The sequence below is a fragment of the Otolemur garnettii genome, unplaced genomic scaffold (genome assembly GCF_000181295.1).
Source record: "Otolemur garnettii isolate 467f Iridium unplaced genomic scaffold, OtoGar3 scaffold00061, whole genome shotgun sequence".
NCBI classification, from domain to species: Eukaryota; Metazoa; Chordata; class Mammalia; order Primates; family Galagidae; genus Otolemur; species Otolemur garnettii.
In genome coordinates this window covers 8,857,253-8,878,251 of record NW_003852456.1, presented here as the reverse complement: position 1 = coordinate 8,878,251, position 20,999 = coordinate 8,857,253, and positions in this window count along the sequence as shown.

Here is a 20,999-nt window from a genome sequence, read left to right as displayed (position 1 = left end):
TCTCAAATTTTCATTTCCATTTTCTTTCTTTACTATGTTTCTGGATCAATTTTTTTTTGTATCTGTTGACTATCAAAAGCATAACATTTTTTAGTTCAACCCTCCCAAGACATTGTCAGTAATGAAACAGAACAGTGAGAAGAGGTAGAAACAGACAACAGTGAAGAGAAAGGAAAATGAAAGAGAAGAGAAAACTAAGTACAAATGTAAAGCTGATAGCCTTTGTGGGCCAGCTGAACACTTACTTTATGTTCTAGAAATAAAAATATCTTCTAGTTTGACCTCATGAAACACATTGTAAACGTGTTTTCTTCTTCCTGACTCAATATAAGAATAAAACATTGAATTCAAGATGGACTCTGAAAACCCAGTATAAGAAAGTTCTGTTTGATGTTTACTATGACAGGACACACTTCATCTTGAAGCCATTTTCTGAAGGTCAATTTAGAGTGCCTGTTGTCTTTTTCAAATAGTTCACTGGTGAGCAGCCAGACATTTGAAAATAATTTCTGTTTTTCCACAGCCTGAAGATTGAATCAGAAAAAGTAACATAGTAGTTTTGAAAAGAAATATTTTTGAACCAAACTGCTTGGAGGATGATTTGCTATGTATAAACAAACTATATAAAACATATTTTTATTTCTTCTCTATATAAAATACTTACTCAAGGTGAATGATACTTTGCTATATCATGTTAACAAGATGTCTTCCCTTCCTGGCTCGGCGCCTGTGGCTCAAGCGGCTAAGACGCCAGCCACATACACCTAAGGTGGCAGGTTCGAATCCAGCCCGGACCCGCCAAACAACGATAATGGCTGCAACCAAAAAATGGCAGGTGCCTGTGGTCCCAGCTACTTGGGAGGCGGAGGCAGGAGACTCGCTTGAGCCCAGGAGTTGGAGGTTGCTGTGAGCAGTGAAGCCATGGCACTCTACCCACGGTGATAGCTTGAGGCTCTGTCTCAAAAAAAAAAAAAAGATGTCTTCCCTTCCTCCCATGGGGCTGTTCTGCTTACCTGAAAAGGTTGTGCTCCTATTAATACTTTTTAGGTCACTTTGGCAATTTGCTGTCAGTACATGAAGTATTATATGAAGTGTTCTTGTACCTGCCAATGATGACAATTTTGAATGTGTAGAGCCAGCATTTTGTTTTGGAGACAAGATTGGCTCAGGATCTAATGCTTGATGAGACGGAGGGAAAATAATTCACCAATCTGTACCTCTAAAACAAGATTGGTGGACACAATTTTAGCATTGTCTGCGTCTAAAATTTTATGATTAGAGTAAAAACCAGAGAGAAATGAGACAATGTATGAGGCAAATAATTACATTAAATTTCTCCTATACTGTGTTTCTGGGACCCTAAGGATGAAGCTGTCCATGGTTGTCAGCTGACAGCACATTAGAGCAGGGGTTCTCAAACTTTTTAAACCGGGGGCCAGTTCACTGTCCCCCAGACCATTGGAGGGCCGGACTGCGGGCCCCAGGACGAGTTGGCTGCTAAGCAGGACAGGCAGTGGTGGCAAAAACACCCGGCAGGCTGGATAAATGTCCTAGGTGGGCCACATGTGGACCGCAGGCCGTAGTTTGAGGATGCCTGCATTAGAGCCACGTGAGGTAAGCAACAAGACTCCTGAATCTATTTATTTAGCTTCTGTGAGCCAAGATGCACAGTAATTGTTAAGAATATAAAACTTGGCCAAGTGCAGTAGCTCTGGCCTGTAATCCCAGCACTCTGGGAGGTTGAGGCAGGTGGATCACCTGAGCTCAAGAGTTCAAGACCAGCCTGAACAAGAGCAAAACCCAGTCTCTACTAAAATTAGAAAAACTAGCTGGGTGTGATCACGGGTGCCTGTAATCCCAGCTACTTGGGAGGCTGAGGCAGGAGGATTGTTTGAGCCCAGGAATTTAAGGTTGCTGTGAGCTATGATGATGCACTCTACCTAGGAGGACAGAGTGAGACTCTGTCTCAAAAAAAAAAAAGAAAAAAAAAGAAAGAATACAAAGTTAAGTGGGTCATAGCCCCATTCCTGAACCAGTGTGGCAATGTTTGCAGAAGACTGCATCAATTGAGGTAAAGTGTTACTTAACGGTATATAGAAAGTGTGTGCTCAAACAAAAGGATTCTGGGATTGAATATATTTATTTGTTGATTGTATGTATTAGTTTCTCACTGCTGTTGTAACAAATCACTGCAAACTTAGTGGTTTTAAGCATTCCAGATCTATTATTTTATAGTTCTGGAGGTCAGAAGTCAGGTGAGTGGGGCTCAACCAGACTGAAATCAAGGTGTTGGTGGAGCTGTGTTTCCTTCTAGGGGCTCTCAGGGAATTTCTTTTCCTGGCTTGTCCAGCTTTGAGGGGCTCCTGCATTTGTTGGCTAGTGCCCACCCTCTTCCACCTTCCCAGCTCAGCAGTGACCCATCCAACTTTTCTCTGACACTTACCATTTTGACTCTTCTTTCCTTTAGGAGGACTCTCATGGTTACCTAGGGCCCACCCAGTAAATCCAGCATAGTCTCCCCATCTCCACAGCAATTTATTAGCAACTTTAGTTCCATCTTCAGCCTTAATTCTGCCTTGCCACCTAACACAACTTGTTCAAAGTTTCCAGGGAGCAGGATGTGGCCATCTTTGGGAGGTCATTATTTTGCCCTCCAGACCAATGGAATTGTATATCTTGACTTTTTTACTTAGCTCTCACGAGCAGTTCCAGTTAATCTAACTCATGCTATGGTCATTAAAAAATAAGCCCTTTTGGGCGGTGCCTGTGGCTCAAAAGGGTAGGGCACAGGCCCCATATGCCAGAGGTGGTGGGTTCAGACTCAGCCCCGGCCAAAAACTGCAAAAAAAAAAAGCCCTTTTATCCATAAATTTGAAGTCCTCAGCAAGTCTGGAATGAATCTTTGAAAATTCACTCAGGACAAAAGAGGGAACTGGGCTAGGACATTGCTGGCACTGTTTTTATGTGGAGCTGTAGGACTATAGTCCTCATCCTCACTTTTAAATCTAGTTCATGGTGACTTCAATTACCACGGAGCAATGGAGTTGCTTCAGTTTATACAACTCTGAGGAATGGTTTTATTAGTACCATCTGTTTATTTCAGGCTGTAAGTCATCAACTGGCTCCCAGAACCACAGGGCCTCAGATACTCTAATTCAAATTTGTAGGGCTTTGATGGTGTCGTTATACAAAATACAGCAAGATCCTTTTGACCCAGACAGCACTGCAGTTAATACTCATTAATGCATTTCAACAATAAATATAATTTTTGCTTCCTAATAAGATGTGATGCTAAAAAACGATAACTAACTATGTTTTAGAACTAGTAGGATCGGAGGGTAAAGTCCAGCTACTCGGGAGGCTGAGGCAAGAGAATTGTCTGAGCACAGGGGTTGGAGGTTGCTGTGAGCTGTGATGCCACAGCACTCACGGCATTCTACTGAGGGCGACAGAGTGAGACTCTGTCTCTAAAAAAAAATGATGTTGATTTTCCCTACTTATCCCTTTATCCATTCAGTCGTAGGAGTGCTGGGACCAGATGCTAAGAATACTGATCCCTTAATGCTTTTATGGTTTCCAAATCCATCTTATAACATGAGTCCTACTCTGAAAACCTATTAATATAGAACCCACATAAACGCTTCTCTCTTCTATTTTTTTATGGTAAAGGAAATACTTGTTAATTGTGACATTTTGAAACTTCTAAAATTTAAAGAATTAAAATCACTCATAACACTCTTACCTCCTTGTAGTTAAGTTTTTAGCATATCTTCTATAATTTGTAATGATCTCTTCTTGAGTAATGTGAAATGAATTGGCAATTCTTAGCATCTTATCATTTTCTTTAATCATGATTTATCCAGTCTTATTTCACTAACTTGCTTGAAAATCTTATATGTAATTTGGCAGAGCCCCAAAAATTAATCGGCCAAATTTTCCCACCTTGTGGAAATTCAGAAATGGAGCTTTTGCAAATGTTACCTTTCCATTATTCCTAACTCCATGGCCACTATACATGGCACGATTTGAAAAAAAGAAAAGTGCGTGTAATTATTTTTCAGCATACACACTGTTAGCTCTGGGGAAACAAAGACATATAAAACACAGATTTGTCTATGAAGAGTTCATAGCACAATTGCATAGGAAGACATACCTTTAACCGTAATTTCAGTGTAAGGAAGCAAATCATTAAGGATCAAGTAAGGGCTTCACACAAAACTTCCAAAGGAGTTTAGCAGAGTCTATTTGGGTTCACAGTAGAAAGGTAGTTGGGGAAGGCTTTGTGAAGGTGGTGGGATCTGAGTCATTCCTTCAGAGAAGGTGAGGGTTTCAATTACTCACCTGCCTGCCTGCCTTGAACAAATATTCATTGATGACTGGCTAGACAGTGGGAGTCGGTAGCAGGCATGAGTGGTCCAGGTTTGAACGGCTGCTTAGATTGGTTTAGGTTGCATTCATGTCCAACTACCACCCCGTCAGCATGGGACAAAGAACAGAAAGAAGCGGTTGAGGTTTCCTCATGTCTCCTTGGTTCCTCCAGAGGGGCTTCCAGTGGAATGAACTCCCAGAAGGGCAAGGACACCTCTTTCCCTTACAAAGGGGGAACAGGAGAGTAGGCATCTGAAGATACAGGGAAATTTTGAGGCCCGTAGACGCAGAGATAGTTCGAGATGGAGGGAAAGGTATATGAGGGGTTTGTGATGAAGGATTTGTCCTCATAGTCACTGTGGAGGCAAGACCCAGGCTGAGCTTTAGACGGAGTGGCTGAGGACGGAGGAAAAGGGTCTGAGCAGGTACTGGACCAAGTCAGCAGGAGCCGAGGTATGCGAGGGCCACAGCCTCCTCTGTGGCTGTCTGCCTGGCATTTTAATGTTTGAGAGCTGAGAGCAGAACTGTAGGAAGGGGTTTCCCAGGACAGGGGTGGGGGGTGGAGAGTGGAGGGGGGCAGAAGTGGACATTGAAGGAAGAAAGCCTCTAATCAAGGTGGTATGAAGTTGCTGATCATGCATTTTGGCTGAACAGTTAGGCAGGAAGTAAGAAAGACCTCAGGAACTGGGTCAAGTGGAAGTACTGAGGCCTTGGCCACCAGGAGGAGCGGGGCAGTAATGGGGGATGGGGGGTGGGAAGTGCTAGGTCAGAAGGTCACAGTCAGGAGATGGCAGAGTGAAAGGAGGCAGCAGAGAGGTTGGTTCTGGAGATGCAGACACCTGGCCTGGTGGTGGGCCTTGCAGGCCAGCTGGGGAGACCGTCAGTAACCACAGGTGTAATGGATGAGTGAGAGAAGAGGAGGAGAACAGAGTAAGGGGGTTGGGGCTGCCAGGCAGTGGGGATTTCCCAGTGGGGCAGTAGGTTTTCCCAGTTTGGTCCGGTGGGCCTCACTGAGAAGGTGTGATTTGAGTCAAGATGAATGGAGGAAAGAGAGTTCTAACTGGGGACAGTGTGGGTTGCTTGGGGATGCAAGAGAGTGTCTGCTGCTCTATGCATTGCTGTCGGTCTGTGCAGCTTGGTTTTCACGTCCCCGCCAGAGATGAGGATGGTTCACACCTGCTAAAATTCCCTCCCGCTGTGAGGTGACAGCACCCACTTCGCCATCCTGCTTCTGAAGTACAGGAGTCTGGAACAGGCATTAGTCCTGCAGTTCCTGGCTGTTGAAAAACAAAACAAACAAACAAAAAACTTCACCTAATCTAATCCTAAACTAGAGGAATCAACTCAGAATGGAGCAGATGAAACTCGATTTCATCCCTTTGTGGTTTGGGTATTCTGGGAGGGAGGTATATTTATATATTATATGTAGGGTATTTCAACTGGATTTTAAGTATTTATTGGATAACAGGCTTGTGGTTAATAGAGTCATCCAAAAAAATCCCAGTTAGAAAATATATTCTTAGTACCTTCTGAGGAAGAAATTCAACCTTCTTGTCAAAATGCTCGTCAGGAAAAGCCCCATGGGGATTCAGAAATTTCAGCAAATGGTTTGACCTCAAGGCTATGAAATTAGGGAGTTGAATCAAGATTGTGGATTCCTTCAGGAATCAGGGAGTGGGGCCTGGGCTTGGATCTGGATTATGTAGGAGTTATGAGTGGTTGTGACATTGCCTAAGGGTAGAAAGGATATTATTAACAGTGGCTATTTGCTTGCTAGTTACAAGATTGTACACATTCTATTAAGCATTGTTGACATATTCAGAGATAACTCCCTGACACGGAATTGTCCCTAAAGCACAAGAAGTCTTGGGTAAATATTTCCTAAGTATCCATCTATAAGAATAAAATACAAAAGAATTTACAAAGATGAAAACAAGCCTTGTAATCAACAATTAATTTCAGGAAGAATTTGTAGAATTACATTCATTACAGGAAAGCCCCATTTAATTTGTCATTCTATCAAATAAATAATTTGAAACAGAACTTCAGGAAACTATAACCAAACAAAAGGACAAAGCTCAGAATCAGGGTGTGACAGTGCTCTTTGAATATGACGACATGATTTGATAAAGCTTCTGGGTATGGCTCTCTGTGACCCAGCCTGGAGGGCAAAGGTGAGATGATGGCTCTCTGCAGCCTCAAACTCCAGGCTCAAGCCATCCTCCCACCTTGGCCTCCTGAGGAGCTGGGACTACAGGCCCAGCTATAGTCTTCTACATACTTGTTTATAGGAGCTCAGCTAAGAATGTTTAATTTATGAAAACAAAGTTGTCTTTCCAAGATTTTCTTATAAACAACATTAAGACCTCATTGTCTAAGATGAACTCCTGCCCACACATAATTAAGACTGGACACTACAGTCTTCTAAGCCCTAGTGTAGTGAAGTTAGCATTTAATGGTTTCTACTGAGTGGTGAGTGAGCCAGATTATGAAGGATGGCCAGTGCCACTGGGATAACGCAAGTGCTCACAGCTCCTTCAGGGAAGTTTCTAGTTTTCAATCATCTGCTCTATCATGAGCCATGTTGGGAAGTTTGATATTCAGTGTGGCACTTGATTTGGTTTTGGCCTTTCCCCTTTAATGAGGTTGCTCAGCTTGAAACACTTGTCCCCCTTTCTTTGCTCTCCTCTTGTCATCTTTTCTTCTCCTCCAATCCCAGGGAGGCAGAAAACACATTAAACTTCTAAGCTGTCATCCTAATTGACACACTTTGATCGCTGAAGCCCGTGGCTTTGTGACCAGGGGTGGCCCATAGGATCCTTGGTCTGTCTGACCCCATTCGGTGCCATTCTCACCTCCCACCACAAGCACCATCTGAGGGGTGATTATATGTCACTTCCACCAGGAGAGAATTTTTGGTGGGAGTGACAGATAAGCTGAAACCCAAAGGATGGGCTGAAGCTACCAAACCAATGAAGATAGCAAAGAGTGTTTCTGGAAGAGGGGAGAGATGCTAAGAGAATTAATTATGCTAAGGATCTTTGTAATGTGGTTCAGTATCACAGTGGCACATGAAAGCTCTGGGGCTGCATTGTTGAGAACAGTCTGAGGGAAAGAATGGAGGTAGCAAATGTGGGGCTCAAAATGCCCGAAGCCATAAAAGTAGCTATGTCCCATAGACAGGCATGCACAGGCGTGACAAAGAAATGTAACTTAAAGATTTGAGATTAATACCCATGGACATTGACGAAATCACTGGTGGAGCACGTGGAGAGAGAAGGTGTTATAGAACTAAACCTGGAGAATTAGTTCGTATTTCAGTAGGGAGCAGAAGTAAACCTTTAAAACATATCTGAAAGGAAAGGAGGTTAGAATTATGGAAATCAATGGAAGAAAGTGTCTCGAGGAAGGTGTGGTCAACCAGTAGTGAAAACTCTCCAGCAGACCTATCAAAAAAAGAATTCACCAGGGACCTGACAGTATTGGTGTCAGGGGCATGGCAGGGGAGAAGGTGGGATTTCAGTGGGTGGAAGAAGAAGTGGGAGGATAGGGGAAGAGGGGAGGGATGCTAAGAGAATTAATTATGATAAGGATCTTTACAGAGATGATTAAAATTGATAACTTTGTCAGTAAGCTTAGTTGAAGAGAAAGAGAGGCAAGTGTATGTGCCATGGGCCGTTTACTTTATAATATAGGAGATCAGCATGACACATACTTAAGAGAAATGGTCAATAGGAAGTGAGCGATTGTTGACTTTAAAACAGTTAAAGTGTTCTTATCTGTTTTCTAAAATACATGTGACTTTCTAATATATGGATAGAATTAAATAGCAGGAAAATATACTTAAGTATCACAACAGTATCCCATAACCCTGTAGAAGATTTAAGTTAGGCATAAAATTTATTTTGACTCATAATTTCCTTAATTTAAACCTGGTTTGGATTTCATGATTTACAAGATATTTGAAATCAGACTTTTTGGAGCATATTCATCCAGTTGTCACACATTTCATGGAAAAAGTCTCTAACTTTGTAATAGTATTGAGCATTTTGTTAAATAGTCAAAGGATACATATGCAAATTGACATTCTGGGTAGAGCCAAAAAGTTTGTGGTAAAAAAATTAATCAAATATGTTATACTAATGACAGCAAAATTAGTTTCGACATATTTCTGGCATGTGTACAGAAATGTGAGATATGTTCTCTACCACACACAGAGAGCTACATGGGGTGACAAAGGATATCATTGTTGAGCCTAAAACAAGCAGGAATATAATGTCCTTGGACACACCCATTCTGCCCATGGGACCAGAGAGGAAACTCCAGTGATTCTCCAGGTTGAACCAATTCAGAGATTTTGGAACAATCTTAAAGATTGGACTGGAAGGGTAGGGGCCACCACTGAAGAACTCAAGAGGTGACACATTCCACAGGAACGCACACTTGGTGAAGTCTGGCCCTTTCAATAAGCAGTAATCAGTTCCTCTTCAAAGCAAGTGGAAGGAACTCACAGAGAACTCCACTGGGAATATTAGAAAAATTAAAAAAGAAATATGAATGTCACTTTGATTTCATTCACACTTTCTTTTTCTTCCTATAGATCTAGATGTAGAAATTATTCTAGGAAAAAGACAGAAAATGCAAATGTTGCTTTTCAGTTCAATTATAAAAACTTCTGCGATAAAGTTTTTGAAAAGTTGAAGTGGAAAGGGAGAGTAAACTACAACACAGGCCAAATTGAGCCCCTCCCCATTTTTGTTAATAAAGTTTTATTAAGATACAACCTCACCCATTCATTCTGGGTCTAATGGCTGCTCTCACACCACTAGGGCAGTGAGTGGCTGTGACAACCTTGTGGCCTACAAAGCTGAAAATAGCTACCATTGGGCTGTGGAGAAGTTTTCCAGCCCCTTATTCAGTGAACCAGGTGAATCTTTACACATTTTTTCCCATAGCTTCGTCTTTTTCATCCCACTTATGAAAACATGAGAAAACAAATACAAAATGCAAAAGGCTTAAATTATGGGTTGTAAATTTTGTGGCTTAAGGCTTGATGACCTTTCGGTCAGCCCCCTTTGTGATTTAATGGGAACTGATGGAAAGCTATGGAAGAAAGGTGAGTGTGGAAAAATACAAAGTGATAGGAAATAGTCCAAAGGAAATAGTCCCAATGAAAATGTGTCAATGTCCTTTCAGTCCTTGGCTGGACAACTCACAGACTAGGGTTTTAAAGGGTTTCCAACCAAAACAAATCAAATGGATTTTAGTCTTCTTTGTTTCTTACCCTCATCAAGAATTAGTTCATTCTTCTTCTTCTTCTTCTTTTTTTAATACAAAGTCTCACTCTGTTGCCTTGGGTAGAGTTCTGTGGCATCACAGCTCATAGCAACTTCAAACACCTGGGCTCAAGTGAGCCTCCTGCCTCAGCCTCCCAAGAAGCTGAGACTACAGGTTTCCACTACCACACCCAGCTGTTTTTTCTATTTTTAGAAGAGATGGGATCTTGCTCTTGCTCAGGCTGGTCTCAAACTCCTGAGCTCAGGTGATCCAACTGCTTCAGCCTCTCAGAGTACTGGGATTATGGCTATAAATCACCACACCTGGCCTAATTCCTTCTTTATAAAGAAGGAAACAAAGAAGAAAATATGGCATTTCATTTCTTGACATGGAACTAAGTGGAATTAAGTCAAAATCTTCCAAATAAAAGCTAGAATGTAATTTCCTATGATTTCTTCTGTCAAACCAGGGCTATCATAGTTTCACTTTTCTCAGAAGAATTCTGTGGTAGATTATTGTAGAATTTGATAAGCAAAATTTGAATAATCTGTGTTACCCATTCCTGAGCAAAAATAGGTAGCAAATGCTTAAAAATTCATATCCTTTGACCCAGCAATTCCTTTACTTCAAAATCATCTATAAAAATTAAGCCTATGGCCAACTGTTTATATGCAGAATATATAACACAGAATTCATTATAAAAAATAAACATAAAAAATCTCTAACTGACCAGTAATAGAAGATTTGGATAAATAAATTACAATTTATACATTAAATGATATACTTACAGCTATTTATTGTGAATAAATACATCTTAATGTGGAAAGTATTCATAATCTACTTGGAGTGAAAGAAAGTAGGATACAAAATGATATGTACATTTTGGTCCAATTTTTATTTAAAGTTATGCCTTTATGTAATACCTATATACCAGTTTTTGATTCCAAATTTTATATATTTTACATAAAAATTTTTATTTGATCTAATTTAGAAAATGAGTATTAAATTTTTACTAGGTGTATTAACAATGCAATTGTAGGTATATTAATGCTGAAAGTCTGCCTATTCTCAATTTTTTCTAAATGAATACCTTAATACTTTTTATATAACAATATTATTATTTTAAATTTTATTAAAGGCTATTGTCCAATAATGTAGAAATGAAATTATAGGATATTTCAATTTCACTTAGACAGTTTTTATTATTTAAATTTTCAATTAAAATATTTATGGATTACTTTGAAAAGTTTCTGAAGTGAAAATGATACTGTCTTTGAATTAGACTTACTTTAGCAAAAAATTCAGAAACAAGCCTGTCTTGATCTGAACACTCTGGATTAAGGAAAGACCGAGGGCAATGAACTAGATGAACTTTGAAGTTCTTCTCTGGTCTCATAATTTATTGGAAGTACCTGAGGATGTGGAACTCAAGTCCTAATTTACTTCATATCAGAGATTCTGCTTTCAGAATTCCATCAATTCTGGTATTCTGGTATTAGTAAAATGTAGTGGCTAAAAATTTCAGTGTGACCAATAGGAGTTAAATTTAGATGTGGTCATTTGTCAAGAACTGTTCATGAAAAATAAGTTAGATTGGCTAGACAGATGTCATCCTCCAACTCTTGGTTCACAATGTTCTATTAAAGCCAATGAGTTTGCACATAATTCTATGGGTGGGAGTATGAGTCATCCATCTAAGCCTTGCCTTTTTTTAAAATTTCAAAATATTAAGAGGGTACAGATGTTTTTGTTAAATAGATGCACTGTAAAATGCTAAGGTCAAAGCTTTCAGTGTGCTGCCATCAGAATGGTGTTCATTGTACCAATAGGTTAAGTTTTTAATCCTGACCCCCTCTGCCTCCCCACTTCCCAATTTCCTGCATCCCTTTGTGTCTTTTTGTGCCTGTGTGTCCCCATTGTTCAGCTGCCCTTACCAGTGTGAACATGTGGTGTTTGTTTTCCATTCCTGAGATGCTTCACTTAGGATAGTGGTCTCCAGATCTATCCACGTCACTTTGAAACATGTTATTTCATTCCATTTATGGCTTAGTAAGGCTCCATGGTGTGTATGTATATATCCACATTTCCCTTCTCCCCCTCCCCCCACATTTTCTTTATCAACTCATGAATTAATGGTCACTAACATTGATTCCACATCATATCTTCACAACTGCGAATCCTGCTGGGAATACCATTTGGGTACAGGTATCTTTTTGATAAAATGATTTTCTTTCCTTTGGGAAGATACCCAGTAGTGGGATTATTGGATAATGGTAGGTCTACTTTTGACTCTTTTAAGAAGTTTCCATACTGTTTTCCAAAGGGATGGTTCTAGCCTAGTCCCACCAACAGAGTATATATGTTCCTTTGTCTCTGTACCTATGCCATCATCTGTTGGTTTTTGACTTTTTAATAATGACCATTCTAACAGGAATCATGGTATTTTATTGTGGTTTTAATTTGCATTTCCTAAAGATTAGTGGTGTTAAAGATTTTTTTTTTCACATATCTGTTGGCCATTTGTATATCTTCTTTTACAAAAATTCTGTTCATTCCTTTGCCCACTTTTTGATGAGGTTTGTTTTATTCTTGGTGTCTGAGTTCTTGGTAGATTCTGGAAATCAGTCCTTTTCCAGATGTATAGCTTGAGAATATTTTCCCCCATTTTGTAGAGTGTTTATTTACTCTGTGGATTATTTCCTTTGCTTTGCAGAGGCTTTTTAATTTAATTAAATCTCATTTATTTATTTTTGTTATTGCTGTTTATGCCTTTGGAGTCTTGGCCAAGAGTAGAAAATGGCAACCACATCCCACAAAATCAAACGACTGTGTGCCAGAGCTAGGGAAAATTTAATCCCCTGAAGGAACCAAGACTGAGAAAATTATTGTGGAAAATAAGTGGAGAAAATTATGACGAAAGTTGGGGGAAGCATGGTGGGTCCTGGGAGAGTTGGGGACAGTCTAACTCGCTGCCTGTGGTCTCAGATCAGTTTATAGTGCAAGGCCAAGGCTGTGAGAAGCAGGGCTGTGGAATAAAGCACGTGGTCAGGCCACATGATCTTTGTTGATAGAATTTAAAGTAGGCTTACTGGATGGAGTTGAAGCACATTCTTCTTAGTAAACTACCACAAGAATGAAAAAAAAAGTATCCAATGTACTCATTACTAATACAAAGCCAGCTGATGATCTGATACATGCCCACATAAGAGAAAAGCTCAATTCAATTCAAGTTGTGGGAAGGGAGGGGGACTCGGTGAGCTCCCGCTTAATGGGCACAGTGGAAGGGTACATGGCACACCTCCTGGGTGAGGGACACAACTCCAACAGGGACCTTAACCTAACAAATGCAAACACTGTAACATGATTGTTTGTACCCTCCCAGTAATCTGAAATAAAAATAAATGAAGTTTATTTTCTTCTTTATGTTTTTCCTGTTTTCAATTTTCTACTGATGAAAAAGAATGGTTAAAAACCAAAACAAGAGGAAAAATAAAAGCCAAGACAAATCTCTCGGAGGCCCCTCAATATCATCATGGCTTTGGGCAAACTGTTCTTATTGTCCCCCATTTATGCTTCAGCGACTCTAGCTGTGCTCAAACACTTAGAAACCTTAAAAATATAGTATGATCTTTCTCCCTCCCACGATTTTGCAACTGCTTTTACCTGCAGCTGTCTCGAGTGTTGCTTGTAATTACTTCTTACACTGCTCGGAATTTACCTTCTTCATGATCTGTCCTGTGATATCTGCAGGCAAGATTATGTATTTCTACTTTTGCAACCCTAGTGTCTCCTGCCAATATCTCAGGAGGAATACTCACTGTAGTGGTGAGCTGTTTGTGTGCTCGTTTCTCTGTAAAACCAGAGAGCTCCAGGCCTGCGGGGATTGGGCTATTTTAGACCTTGATATTTAATAAATGTTTGTTGAATCGACATGTAAGAAGTGGGGCATTTATATTTTACTTGCTTCAATTCTTCACCACATCTAGTGGGGAAATTTCTCACAGTATGGTCTGGAGAAAAACTTTTGAGAAAAAAAATTTTTTTTCTTACTCATATATATTTGTCATTGCATAGTCACTTCAAATGAGTAAGCATTTAATTACATTTTTTCATTCCACATTTATATGCCATTTATTGTTCCAAAATATAGAGATGCTGTTGCTTGTGTTTGATTTGCTTTACACAGAGGGTAAGTTGCGCGCATGTGAATTCACTTAAATTCTTTCACAATGTGATGACTGCATTTTCATTCCATCAGCAATAAAAGTCATTGGAGTAAGTAATTGTCTTATTTATCAGATGTGGAAGCAAAGGGGTTTTACAGGGCACTGTGCAGACGTGGTATCCTTTTCGGGGTTCAAGAAAATAAACCGATAACTTTAATTTTTCTCTACACTTGCCTGCCAAGAAAATTTCTGAGCTGGCTTTCAGATTTTAGTAGATTAAATTTATGGAAATTAGAAAAAATCTTCCTATGCAGAAAGTTTTGTTTAAATATTTTAAGCTGATATTTAGTGAACAAGTAACTACTAATTTCCTTCCAACTGGTAGAGAAAAGAAAGCAAAAAACATTCAATTATACAAGAAAAGTTCATTTCAAAAATGGATGATTAAAGATTTTGACTTTCTTATAACATAATTTTTTCATTTCTTTTAAAGACAAACCACTAAATTAGTCCTTTCCACGGTTTGCTACAAATTCTTTTAATTGTCCTCCATCTCTTTGAGAAATTAGAAGGGTCCAGATTTTCATAAAGTGGTAAGCCCTGTCAAAACTTTTAGGTTTTTCTTTTCTCCAGATGAATGTGACAATACCTATAAATCATAGTTATATGGATTCATATCTAAAATTGCCCTGAAAGAACTAGAAATAAGGCAAAAGTTTTTCTGAAGGTATGTGACACTTTACTCTTCAACCTTGGATAAAATCTGAAACCAGTGTGAGCCTGGACCAAGAAAGCGAGGAGGAAGAGGAGGGGAGAGAGGAGACATTACCTAGAGGCCAAACCCTGCTCTGCTAAAAATGTAATTTTACATTTTTCCCAAATCCTGTGTTTTTAGCTTTAACTGTGATTCATGGTACTATTTGTGAGTCACTGATGGTACCACATGCTAAAGATTACAGTGCTCATAACACAAGTTACATTTCCTGCGTTTGGAATTTCAGGCTTGGCAGTTGACCAGCTTTTTCAGGACAGAGGAAAGGAAGAGACTGATTTCTAAAGAAGTGTTTTCTTCTAAAACCATGATCTAGATGTGCATGGAAACCTGGAATTTGCTATTGAGGCCACTCAAGAAATATAACTTTTTTCTTTTTTGCTGTTGTAAAATTCAGCCCTGGGGCTGTGGAGCAAGATTAAACAGTGCTCCATAAATTGTGTGTTTTTCTATGGAGTCTCACGGCTGCAGGTATAAATTCAGCAGAAATTGTACCTCTCCCTAGGTTAGATGACTCTAAATAAACATTTAACCTATATTTCTCTGCAGATATAAACATAGCTTGCTAAATCATGCATGCATTCCAGAATATGTGTAATGCAAATCTTGCTAAAGTGATTGATTTGTAGATACTGCGTTTTCTCCCCAGGTGTTTCCTGAAGCAATGAGTTACATATTATGAGGTAGGAAGGGCAAGTCACAGTCTGACTCAGTGACTTAGGAATTGGCCTTGGCCATATAAATGGAGCTACTATCTGAAGGTTATTGGTGGCTAGATACCTTCTTGACAGCTTAGTAGAAAAATTAACTTCAAAGAATTTCAAGACAAAACATTTGCGAAGGTTTCATTTCTGAATCTTTGAGTTTTGTTATGAATTTTTTCTTTTTTCTTTCTTTCTTTCTTTTTTTTTTTTTTTTTTGAGACAGTCTCACTTTCTTGTCCTTAGTAGAGTGCTGTGGTGTCATAGCTCACAACAACCTCTAACTTTGGGACTCAAGTGATTCTCTTGCCTCGCCTTCCAAGTAGCTAGTATTATAGGTGCCCGCCACAACACCTGGCTATTTCTTTTTTTTTAATTGTAGTTCTTATGGTTGTTTAGCAAGGCCTGGGCTGGGCTCGAACCCGCCAGCCCCAGTGTATGTGGCTGGCACTGTAACCACTAAGCTATGGGCGCCAAGCCCCAAATTTTTCATTAAAATAGAATTAGAAATTGAACTTCCAAATTAAGATCTGCTCTATTTGGGGATTTATTCTGCTCCCAAAGCCCAGTCTTTAATTTTTCAGAATAAATTAATATCATCTATCTCTAGATCTCCCGTATTGTAATTTCTTCCAGACTAATGAAAGTATATTTAAAAACTATTTTTCGACAGAAGACTATCCTCTTGCTAGGATATAATTCCACGTGACAAGATAGTGATAAGTAGACCATTACCTTTATCCCGACAACTTCAGTCTAGAGAGTTTCTAGTCATCTCCTGATGACTTTGAAAAATTTATCCTTAAAGATTTGATTTTGTTTTTGATTTTGGTATTTTTTTGAGGAAGTTTTTACCTGAAGTCACACGCTTTTGATTTTATTTTCCTATTCGATAGATATTATCTTGCTTATTCATGCAATAAGCAGATAGAACTGGCCAGAAGTAATTGTTTCCACTTCACAGATAGAAAGATTGATGCAGAAAAAGTCATTTTGTTATGTGCAATCATCAATCAGAAATAAATCCCAGGCTTCTCCAGCTTCTGACCTTACTATCTCTTGACTATCTAGCCTGGCTGAAGGAGTGAAGGTTGTTAGTGAAGAGAGGCACCAAAAAACTTGATTATTAGCGGTAATTTAAATCCCCAGAAGCAAGGATCACTTCAGGCTAGGAATTTGGACCAGCCTGGGCAATAGAGCAAGATCCTGTCTCTTTGAGAGACAGATAGGAGATCCTGGCAGGCAATGGAAACAGGTAGCATGAGGGAGCAAAGTTTGGTTTTCACTGGTGGCTCTGCTGCTCATGGCTGTGTGACATTTCAGCAGGTCTCTCCTTTGCTGTCTGGGTTTCATTTCTTCCTTTGCAGGCAAGGTGGTAGATGGTTGGACCAAATCTGAAATGATTGACTGGGGAGCTTCCACCCCTCACCCCTTACTAGGCCCATCACCTGTGAGTGGATTTCAAAGAGTTGACAGGTCTCTCGACTTCTACATGCCATTTTCTAACCAGGGGGTTCAGAGATAATATCAGATTTTCAAAGATGTCTATGATCAAAAATCACTGACAACAAGGGGACGAAATTAGAATATATGATTTCAAAGGCCATATGGACTTAAATACTTATGATTCCAGGATTAGACATGATATGTAATAAGAAAAACTCTTTGCCCAGTATAATTTTAATGTTTTAATGGTTATAGAATTTCAAAACCAATAGGAGAGGGCAACCCATTATATCCCTATATCTGAATGCATCTGCAAGTCTGATCCTTCAAAATTCTCCTCTGTCTTTCCTTCGGGTTATATGCCTCTATTTCCTTTGTGAGAACTCCCAAGGATTTGTTGAATCATTCATTTTGCAGACATGTGGGTGCTCTGACTTCTCACAGTGTGTTAATGTTTTTAAATAAAAATGTTCCTAGGAGGGCAAACTTAACTTGAGATTCCAATATGCACAGCTCATATTTTTGTTTGCAAACCCAATTAAATTCGTCATATTGAAATCATGAAATAATTCCAGAAGCTGTATATGGCTTTTGGAAAGCAAAAAAAAAAAAAAAAAAAAAGGAGGAGAAGGAAACAATGATGACTATTTGGCAACAAATGGGGGAGTTTCCTTGAAGTTTCTAAACGCTTGCATTATTCTCAGTGGGAGTTTGCCATCAGGGCACTTGGAACTTGTCTGGAAAGCTGGGAAATTCTTATCATCATGCTCATGGGAAAACATAGCAAGTTTTTATTTGGAGGATATAATGAAATGAACAGTGGTCCATCTGGTGATTGGGGAAGTTGAACAAATCCGAAGTTGATTTTTCCCCTGTTCAGTACCAAAATGTCTTACATGCACATTCTGATGCAAAGGCCCTAAGTCTCTTCTAGGCAACTGAGCTGGTGACTGTATCTGTACAGACTGAAGCCACTAGGAAATTCTCAACTGGCTGTCACTGCTGTTACTGCTGTGCCTTCTCCTTCATCCCTAGGTCTAACTCATTCTAGATGGTTTCTAGATTTCTCCCTGACACTGAGCAGTAAGAATTAGCTTCTTCATGAATTCCTGTTCAAATACATGGATAAAAACATAATATTTTCTTCAGGATCCTTCAGTACTTATCAGTCAAAAGACCAATATGTAAGTCTTCTATTTTTTCTCTCCCTATGCATTTTGTTCAACACATATGTTCTACAAGGTGCAAAATGGTAAAATTGGAAAGATGGGCTGGGGGAGTGGGGTGATGAGGAAAGATGGGCTGGGGGAGTGGGGTGATGCGGTGCATATGCCTGTAATCCTAGCACTCTGGGAGGCCAAGGCAGGTAGATTGCTGGAGCACAGGAGTTCCAGACCAGCCTGAGCAAAAGCAAGACCCAATCTCAACTAAAAATAGAAAAACTAGCTGGGCATGGTCGTGGGCACCTGTAGTCTCAGCTACTTGGGAGGCTGAGGCAGGAGGATCACGTAAGCCCAGGAGTTTGAGGTTGCTATGATGCCATAGCACTCTACCCAGGGTGACTCTGTCTCAACAACAACAACAACAAAAGAAAAAAAATAGAAAGACAATTTTTTTTATTTATTGAAGTTTTTGACTGGGGCCAGGTTTGAACCTGCCACCTCTGGCATATGGGGCCAGCGCCCTATTCCTTTGAGCTACAGGCACTGCCCAGAAAGATGATTTTTAAAAGGAGTTTTAACATTGAAGGGAATCGCAGTTTTGTAGACTGCGAAATAGATGTGTTGTTATGCCCGAAATTCCCCCGAGACTCCCCAACAGACAGTCCGAGACACACTCCGATGTAAAAAGCACAAGGTGAGTTTTATTCAGGCCCGGGCCTGGTCTCTCCTGGCATCCATACCAAGGAAGAGCCCCGAACCTGGGGTGTGCAAGGTTTTTATGGGGTACAGAAGGCAAAAAGGGTAGGGTCGGGGTACGGGTACACTCCTGATTGGTGGTTGATGATTTCACTAGTAAAGGAGGATTTGGATTGGTACAGGTGAGGGGTAGGGGATTTCTTAACCGGGGCTAGAGGTGGTGTAGCCTAATTAGGAAGGAGAATACCTGAATTTCAAGGAAATAGATACCTATTGCCTATTATGGGAGCTGTTCAAGGGAACTGATACTTATTGCCTATTATGGCAGCTGTCTGCCTTAGGTGACTCAATTCAACGGCTTAATGGCTGTGCAACCAGGGGTGGGGGAGGCAGCAGGGAGTGGCCCTGCGGGTTTCCCTGTGGTTGGGGTGAAGGGTGGTGGAGAGGCTAGGAACAGAGCTTATGTAGTAGACAACAAAATGGCGCTGGTCTGGCCCTTACAGTGTAGACAATTATACTTTTTGTTAGCACTTTTCAAAATAGCAATTAATTGACATAATTTAGTATTGTCTCTCTCACCAGGGACCATAACTGTCTATTCATTGCTATTCCTACCACCTACCTCAGTGCCTGGCACGCAGAAGGGCAAACCATGTATCTGTTGAATTAATGACAAAAATATTCTCAGAGAGGCTTCAGTGGAGGCATCTAGGATCTTCCACTTCTGCATAGAGAGATCAGAGGCTTCACAGCAAAGAAAACATCTGAGCTGAGACTGAAAGAATTAGCAGGAGGGCCAGGAAAACAGGCAAAGGATAAATATAGGAGCTGTTAGGAGACAGAACTGAAGAGAACTTTTTTCCCTAAAGTGTGTTCTGAGGACACTGGTCTTGCTGGTTATCCAGAGAAAACAGGTTTCCATGGACCTTCGTGTGCTGGTAAATGATTGACAGCTGGCCTCCTTGATAAAATGAAAAGTCCTGACTTGTAACAATTACTGGGGAGAGACACAAAATAGCACACCATGTTAGAGTATTCCCACCACAGAGGTACAGTGACACACCATGGAATACTATTCAGCCATAAAAAGATGGAGACTTTATATGTTTTGTATTAATCTGAATAGAGTTGAAACACATTCTTCCTAGTAAAGTATCACAAGAATGGAAAAACAAGTATCCAACATGATATTTAAATGAAGCCAGTAGACGATCTAATTCACATCCACGTAGGAAAAAAACTTATTTTAATTCAAGTTGGTGGGAGGAAGAATAAGGGAAGGGGAAGAGGAGAGGAGGGAGGGGAATTGGTGTGCTCCCACTTAATGGGCACAATGTAGGGGTGTATGGCACACCTTTTGGATATGGGACATGGCTACAAGAGGGACTCTACCTAATAAATTCAAATATAGTGACCTGGTTGTTTGTACCCTCATGTTAACCTGAAATTAAAAAAAAAACAATATAGGTGACAGTAATGCATAGTAAGTGATGCCTTTTTGGCATTTATTACTTTAGTTTTTAGTATACTTCATTGTAAGTTTATGTAATTTAATTTTTACAATGGCTTTTAAAAGCTTGAATCTTTAACATTTGGCTTTTGTAAGGTGACACGGGCTAGATGCAGCATGCCACGGCTCAAACACAGGTGGAGAACATTGGTTCTTATGGTTTCTTTTTAGAGATTCACTGTGCCTATTTGCAATACATTATGGAGCCTGAGAAGGACTGAAGCAAAAACATATTTTATTGTTTAGACAATAAAACCTATTTTTAGCACTTCCAGGGATTAACACCTCATGGAGCTATAACAACACAGCATTATGTACTCTGGGGGTACAAGGACACCTCCATCCCTGTGCTTCAGGTTACTGGAAATAGCAATACAATTTACTATTTCCTGTTTTTCTTTTCCTCAATTCCTGATACAAGTATTTTTTCCCATTTAGAATGCCTGCTCTAAATCATATTTTGCCTTTTAAAATTTCTATGTAAGTCACGTCTCTTCTAAGCAGTTTGTTTGTTCACTGGCAACTGTGTACTGCCTGAAGTTACTCTCATGGCCCTGATTTTCTATTCAAGTCTAAATCTTGCCCTTCCAATTTCTACTTTTCCAATGATACTTCATTTTTTTCTGTCATATCATCTCTATCAGCTACATGTAGTTGTAAAGCTAATGATAACATGGACTTGTGCTTATGCTTGTCTTAACCTCTGCTGGTGGATGGATCACTGTCTCACAGAGGAGACGCTATGGCCTCCATGTTTTTATAATTCCAACAGTGCCTGAAACAGAGTCCCATAAAGCACGTTCGTCTATAAAAACATGTTTCCAGCCTAACAAACTGATGACGATGATGATGAAGAGGTAACACGCTGTTCTGAAGACTTCATGTTCTGTTTCTAGCTAA